This window comes from Camelus ferus, chromosome 5 (assembly GCF_009834535.1).
Source record: "Camelus ferus isolate YT-003-E chromosome 5, BCGSAC_Cfer_1.0, whole genome shotgun sequence".
Lineage (NCBI taxonomy): Eukaryota > Metazoa > Chordata > Mammalia > Artiodactyla > Camelidae > Camelus > Camelus ferus.
In genome coordinates, this window is record NC_045700.1 from 74,957,348 (window position 1) to 74,964,632 (window position 7,285).

General features: G+C 40.0%; 1 non-coding gene across 1 annotated transcript; it reads right to left on the bottom strand.

Annotated features, from left to right (window-relative positions):
• Positions 1-1,233: 1,233 nt before the first annotated feature.
• LOC116663925 lies at positions 1,234-1,340 on the bottom strand. Its single transcript, XR_004320281.1, has one exon. It is a non-coding gene; the product is annotated as a U6 spliceosomal RNA (small nuclear RNA).
• Positions 1,341-7,285: the final 5,945 nt, after the last annotated feature.

Below are 7,285 nucleotides of genomic sequence, written 5' to 3' on the forward strand. Positions count from 1 at the left end.
TTTCACGTTTGATTACTTGGCTTAATAGTTAGACATTCCTACGTGTAGAGATAAAAGGTAAGTAAAGTAATTTTGAAAACTATTTAGAAAAATAAAATAAGTAGCCATTAACGACTCATTTATTATCACCATTTGCATGCTTCAGATCAAATCCAAAAATCTGTTTTAAAAAGCTGAAAGATATAAAAACACCAAGATTCAATTTTATGTGCTTTTCCTCACATTCACTTTTGCTCACAGTCTTATGGCATTTATTCTCATTCTGTTGTTCTTCTAGCTAATGTATAACTTAGTGCTAATGCTCTTTAGAGATCAACAGCTTTCAGGCTATGAATCACTTCCTTCTCAGTACTAACCTATATTCCTGTAATATAATTATTGAACTTATTGCCTTTTTTTTTTTTTTTTTTTTTACCTTTGAAAAATCTATCTCCCATCAGATTGTGATTTCCTTGGCAGGGCCCAAAACTAACCTTTTTTTTTTTTTTTTTTTTGTTCACATAGTAGGCAATCTGTAAATATTTGTCAAAATAAATGGATTTGGCCTATTTGTAGTAGTAATAGGAGGAAGGTAAATATCTGCTATTTTCTCATTTCTAGAATGAAATACATTAATTAGCTGCTGAGTTGAATTGTTCAAAGTTAATTCTTATCTAGTTGCTTATAATTCAGAGGTTCAATACTAATATTTTCAACTGTGTACCTTTTAGATTTTAGTTTTCCATGTAAAATGGTCATAATAGTTATCCATACAATTATGCTCAAGAATAAATTGTACAATATATAAAGGATTTTGCCCAGTGTCCAAAACATAGTAAATATTCAGTTTATGTTAGCTATTATTTTTTTTGTTTGTTTTGGTTTTAATTTTTTCTGTTTTTTTCATGTTTTTTATTGAAGTATAGTCAGTTTACAATGTTGCATCAATCTCTGGTGTACAGGGTAATGCTTCAGTCATATATATAACATATATTCATTTTCATTATAGGTTACTACAAGATATTGAATATAGTTCCCTGTGCTATACAGAAGAAACTTGTTGTTTATCTATTTTATTTTATTTTTTTTACATTTTTTTTAATTGAGTTATAGTCAGTTTACAATGTGTCAATTTCCAGTGTAGAGCACAATTTTTCAGTTATACATGAACATTCATATATTCATTGTCGAGTTCTTTGTTTATCTATTTTATATACAGTAGTTAGTATCTACAAATCTTGAACTCCCAATTTATAAAATATGGAATGCTTCACAAATTTTCATGTCATCCTTGTGCAGGGGCCATGCTAATCTTCTCTGTTTCATTCCAATTTTAGTCTATGTGCTGCCAAAGTGAGCACTAACTATTATTGTTGATGCTACTTTTGCTCCCCTTCTTCTTCTTCTTTGGTTTGGTTTGGTAACCAGTGCACTACCACAGATGAAGAACGTAATAAGCATATAGTTCATATTAACTGAAATTATTATTATCGGTTTGGTTTTAGTCTGAGGCATTATAACCAGTTGTAGAATGATTATGTGTTTGCATATGTCTTCTTTTCATGATTAACGAGGACCTTAAAAGAATTTTCAAGCATATAAGGTTGCCCCTCTCTAAATTAGACTTGGTATATATGTGTAAGTGTGTGTTTTCTCCTCTTATCTGGCAAGAGGGTCAGAAAGTTACTTAAGCTTCCAGTAAGAAGGGAACTAACCTCTGAATCACTGAATCAGCTCCCTTGTGTGGTGTGGTCAACAGATTCTCTGGAAATGCTGAGGTTAGCCACACTTGGAAACTGAGGAAGAGGGTAGTTGATGCCATTGTTTAAATAAGGAAGTAGCATCAGAAAGAGATTGCTGCCTGACCACACCTGCTGGGTGGATCCGATTGGGAAGGTTCAGTAGATTGTGATTCTGGGTCTTCAAGGAGCAACGTACTGTTCTCGAAAAAACAAGACTTTCTGGGGCAGCTGGGGGCGTGCACAAAAATAGTAATTTGAAAAGATGTATGCACCCCAATATTCATAGCAGCACTATCTACAATAGCCAAGACATGAAAGCAACCTCAGTGTCCATCAACAATAGATGGATAAAGAAGATTTGGTATATATGTATATACAAGGTGGAATCTTACTCAGCCACTTCTGTCATTTTCAGCAATGTGGATGGACCTTAAGGATCTCATGTTTAGTAAATAAGTCAGACAGACAAAGACGAATACTGTATCCTATCACTTATATATGGAATCTGAAAAAGAAAAGAAAAGAAAACAAACAAACAAAACTCTAGAGGGACCCTCTGCAAATCTCTGGAGTTCTTTTTCTGTGCAGCTTTCTCCTGTCTGGCATACTTCCTTGCAAACTCTAGCTGCCTTGGGTTTCCTTGGACTCTTAGCTCTATTTCCTCAGCTCAGGTCATTCACTGAGCTGTGCCTGGATATGCCTTCTTTGTGATAGAGCTTGGAAATTTTCTCAAAGTAGTAAGTCAGAGCACCTGCAGGGCTCACACTATTTATTTCCCATACCTCAGGGATGATTATGCTTCATTGCCTGATGCTTGTTGTTTTGAAACTGTTGTTTATTAACATATTTATATATTTTTGTGTGGCTTTTTTTTGGTTGTTTCAGCCAGGAGGGTACATTTGTTCCCTGTTATTCCATCTTTGCTGGCAGCAGAAGTTCCAATTAGTGCTTTAAAAAAGTGTCAAGGGGGAGAACAAAAGGTGATAGTGCTGGTAGTGCTAAATTATAGAAATGCTTGTTGCTAGAATGCTGTTAATTATGGCTATGGAATAGTATTTTTACCTATCGTAACCAGCCTGATAAAATGAAAAGAATACGGGCTTTGTAGTTACTGATTTGAATTCCAGCTCTGTTGCTTACTAGCTGCATGATTTTGAACAAACTTAGTCTTTCTGAGCCCTGGTTTCTTTAGCTATCTATAAGAAAGAGAAATATGACTATCTGATTTAGGATTCTATTGTAAGAATTAGATGAGATGATATATGCAAATTACCTGCTACAGTGTTTGGCACAAGGTAGACCCCAAACCAGTGCTTATTCCCCATTCTCCTCATGTCTTCTACAAAATAATTGTTCATTTTTTTCTGTCGTGGTTTTAAATAGTTTGGAAGAAGAACAAAAAGTTTCATTATAAATTTCTTGAGGATATAGGACAGAGAGTTTGTTCCTTTCTTCCTTTATTTCTTCATACATCAAACATCCACTACATAAAAGGCAATGTACTACAAACTATGGAATAAATGTATGCATGACAGAGTCCTCTGCTCTCCAAGATCTCACAGACCAGCAAGCGAGGTGGGCAAGTAACCCACAATGTGATAAGAAGGCACCAAAGAAACACCATGTCTGTTTGCAAAAGAGAAAGTCGGCTGCTTGCTGGCTGACAGATAAAAGCACCGTGTCTGTATCCAATCTGTCTTCAGCTTCTTTTGTTGTTTACTTCTTCAATATCTGATTTATTTCAAGGCTCAGGCTCTGATCCAGCTGACCCTGTCACTGCAGAAACCATTTGATTCTTCCTATTTAGTGTGTTCAAAAGTCACTTTGTGGGAGACCGTATCCTTAATGAGCTGACAAAGCTAGGGCCAGAGTTCCCTGAGTCACGGCACCTCATCTGGGGGACTCATTGCCTCCAGACAAGAAGTGATTACCTAAGGCACTGACTTTAGGAAAGGATGAAAGGCATCTCTTTATAAGCTTCCCTTGATCTTGACACTGAAGGCCTAGATGGCATTCTCATCAAGCTTTTACCAGCTCATCACCAACCAATCAATAGGAATTTGGCAGAGAGGAAAAAAGAAGGACAAGATTCTTCTCCTTCAGGCAGGGAATTAAATCCAGCAGAGTTAAAGCGGGACATTCTCACAGAGGAAAGAGCATAAGATTGGGAGCGAGGAGTCTAGTCCAGCTTTCAGTCTAGTCCTTTTATGTAAAATGGCATTAGACAATTACTTTCAAGTTTTCAAATTCTAGGCTGTAATTGTGAAAACAATTAAATACTGTAGTGCTATGCATATCAGTAAGAAAACTCAATAAGGATTTATTATCATTTTTGTAATTTAAGTAAAGTGGTTTTTTTTTTTTTTTTTTTGCAGTATAGCATTAAATTTGTCTGAGACCAAGCAAAATGTAATTCTCCTTTTGACTAAAGGAAGTAAAGTAAATAAATGTCTCTTTCTTTTAATGTTACTTTAATGGAAATAGAAGGGAAAGTGCCTAAAGACCAGAGAAGAAGTGCACCTTTTGGAGAAACAGACTATCTCTAGCTTCACCTGAATGTGGGTGACTTGGGTTGTGGGTGTGTCTCTTTTGGTCTCACATCCTGTCAGGAAATTACCCCACTGGCTGCAGACCCAGGGTTCACTTAACTCTTCTGGGGTGGATGCAAATGGCAATTTGACCCTGCATATCTCTGAACTATGCTTTTGGAATGTATAGGCTCCTTGAGGCAGGAACTGGTCCTTAATATACGCCTGCTGAGTGACAGCCAGACACCCAAAGCCCACCTCAGTTTCTGAGACGCAGCCGAGAAGGATGGCATGTGTTCTTTGAAGTTGGATTCCTGCTCTGCCACTAACCCAGTGTGTAAGTTGACTAACACCTTAGAGTTTCAGTTTTCTCAACTGTAAAATGGGAATCACAGTTACCTCACTAGGTTGATGTAAGGATTACACAAGCTAAAACAAGTCAATACCTGACACAGGGCTGAGGAGACATTCATTAAGCCCAAGCACTATAGGTGGCTCCAGGGCAGAGCCGAGGATGATGACAATTGATAACTTAATAGTGCAGGAAGAGCAGGAACTGTGGTTTCATTTCACAAATGAGGACACTGAGGCTCAGTGAGCTTAAGTGGCTTGTCTCGGGCCACACAGCTAGGAAGGGGTGGGACCAGTGTTAGGTCCCATGCTGTTGGGCCCCTACATCAGCCCAGGGCTGTCTCTATAATGGGCTCACGGTGGATAGAGGTCATGGTTTGTCCAGGGGGCCCAACCTGACCCTGGAATGAGGGGTGGTTTCCCTACTGCCTTCCTCCTGGATGTTCCAGGACTGTCTACATCTTCCCTCTGATAATGAAATGGAACTCTGATATTTCTGTGAGTTTCTACAGCATCTAAGGCTCAGGCACCATCAAGAACTTCCAGTTTTACACTACAGCTAACATTTAGTTTCCAACAGGAGAGACCTTTTACAAAGACCCCTCATGGTAGCCATTATCTCCTCTTAGATAAGAGCTGAGAAGTGGCAGATGTTGACCTTTTGATCTTCATTAGATGTAGCAATAAAGCTATTCTTTATGACTAAGAAAATAGTTAACTTCCATTGAACCAAACATATACTTATCTCATTTATCTTTACATCCCAGAGAGATATAGTATCTTATGTTTGTTTTATGGTTTTTCCCAAGGCTGTACACTTTGTAAGGTAATTAGGATTTGAGCCTATGACTTCTTCAAAGAAGCTCCTCCCAAGCTCCTCTCTTTAAGTATATGACACTGCCTTGCCCTTAACCAACAAACCAACAAACTGGCAAACAGATATTTCCTTCCATTTAATTCATCAAAATTCAACTCAAAAATTATTTGTTGAGATATTACTCTATGCCCAGCCCTGTGCTGTGGTTCTAAATATCTAAAACCCTTGCTATGGAGTCTCAATATCTTTATGTTTTAGATGGTGCTATTTTAGAGGAAGTTATAATTTAGGTTGTTCAAATCTACTGCCTGGCACATCTACCAGATTTCATAATTATTTTGTGGAGGTGGGAGACAGAAAGATTAAAAGAAACAATTCATGCCAAAGAAAGACTTCCATGTAGAAGATCACTGGCTCTTTATAAAGGGGATGAAGAAGAACATGAGATGGCACTGTATTTTATTAGAATAACACACTTGGGGTGTCATATCAAGTTCTGAGCCAAAAGAATGTTTAGACATTCTTGTATCACTATGAAGTAATTTAGGGCCGGAGCAGGGGTGGCTAAATACAGCCTCCAGGCCAGATTAAGCTCACAAGGATATTTAGCCCACACTTGGCTTCCACTGAGAACAAGCAACAACATTCGGCTGTGGGTGGATGCTGACTCACCGACTCTGCTGGTGCTCAGAGCCCTGCGGGTGCTGACCAACAGCAGAGAGATGGGAGAGGCCAGTGTGAATCTGGCCTCCAAGGCCCCTTCTGGCCAGGACTTGATGATTCAGACCTGCTGACTGGCCCAGCTCTCGCAGGAGACAGGCATGTGAGAATGACTGGTGAAAGCCGCAGAGAGCAGAGGGTAACAAGGCTGCTGTCAGGGAGGCCCTGTCCTGCTTTTGCAGAACTCAGTTCCCCTGGAGTGACCCTTCAGTGTGTCTGTGAGCCCCAGGGAGGGATTCATGTGTGTTTGGCACCAGTTTATGCCGCTGGCTGCTGCCTCTCTCAGGAATCTGCTGTCGGTCATTCTCCGGGAACCACCAGCTTCATTGTAGCTGAATCAGGAGCCCACCGAGGGCACAGCTGCACCCTGCTTTGCTGCATAATGAGAAAAAATGTTATTCTTCCGTTTTGAGTTACACTTTGTTTTCGCTCAAGGACTCTTCTCCCCCTGAGCCTCAGGCAGGACACCTTGGGGGTCAGCCCCAAGACAAAGCAGAGTGAGACACGATACTGGACTCAGAAATGCTGCTTTTCTCTGATGATCGAAGCTCTGTGCCTGCCGTTCCTGTTCTGTTAGGGAAGAGCCCTTTCCTAAAGGACTCCAAGTCCCTCATGCAAATGGGTCTCTGGAGGCCTCAGCTACCAGTCTGCCAGACATAGCCATGTCTGCTTGAACCCTAGCAATGGGCACACTCTAGGTCAGAAAGGGACCATAACGCGCATGTGTCTTAGGCCATTTGGGCTGCTCTGACGGAATACCATACACTGGGTGGCTTGTAAACAACAGACGTTGATTTCTCAGAGTCCTGGAGGCTGGGAAGTCCAAGATCAAGGCCCAGGCAGATTCTGGTGAGGCCCATTTCTGATTTGTAGATGGCCGTCATCTCTCTGTGCTCTCACATCAGGGCAAGGGAACACTCTAGGTCTCTTTCATCCCATTTATGAGGACTTGCTCTCACGACCTACTATACTCCCAACGCCCTCACCTACTAATACCATCACACTGGGGGGTTAGAATGTCAACATATGAATTTGGGGGGGACACAAACATTCAGTCTATGCAACAAGTTATTAATGAAACTGTCAAATCCACCTGTTACTGTCCCCGAGTCAACACAATGTAAATAATTAGAATTCTAAGACTTTGC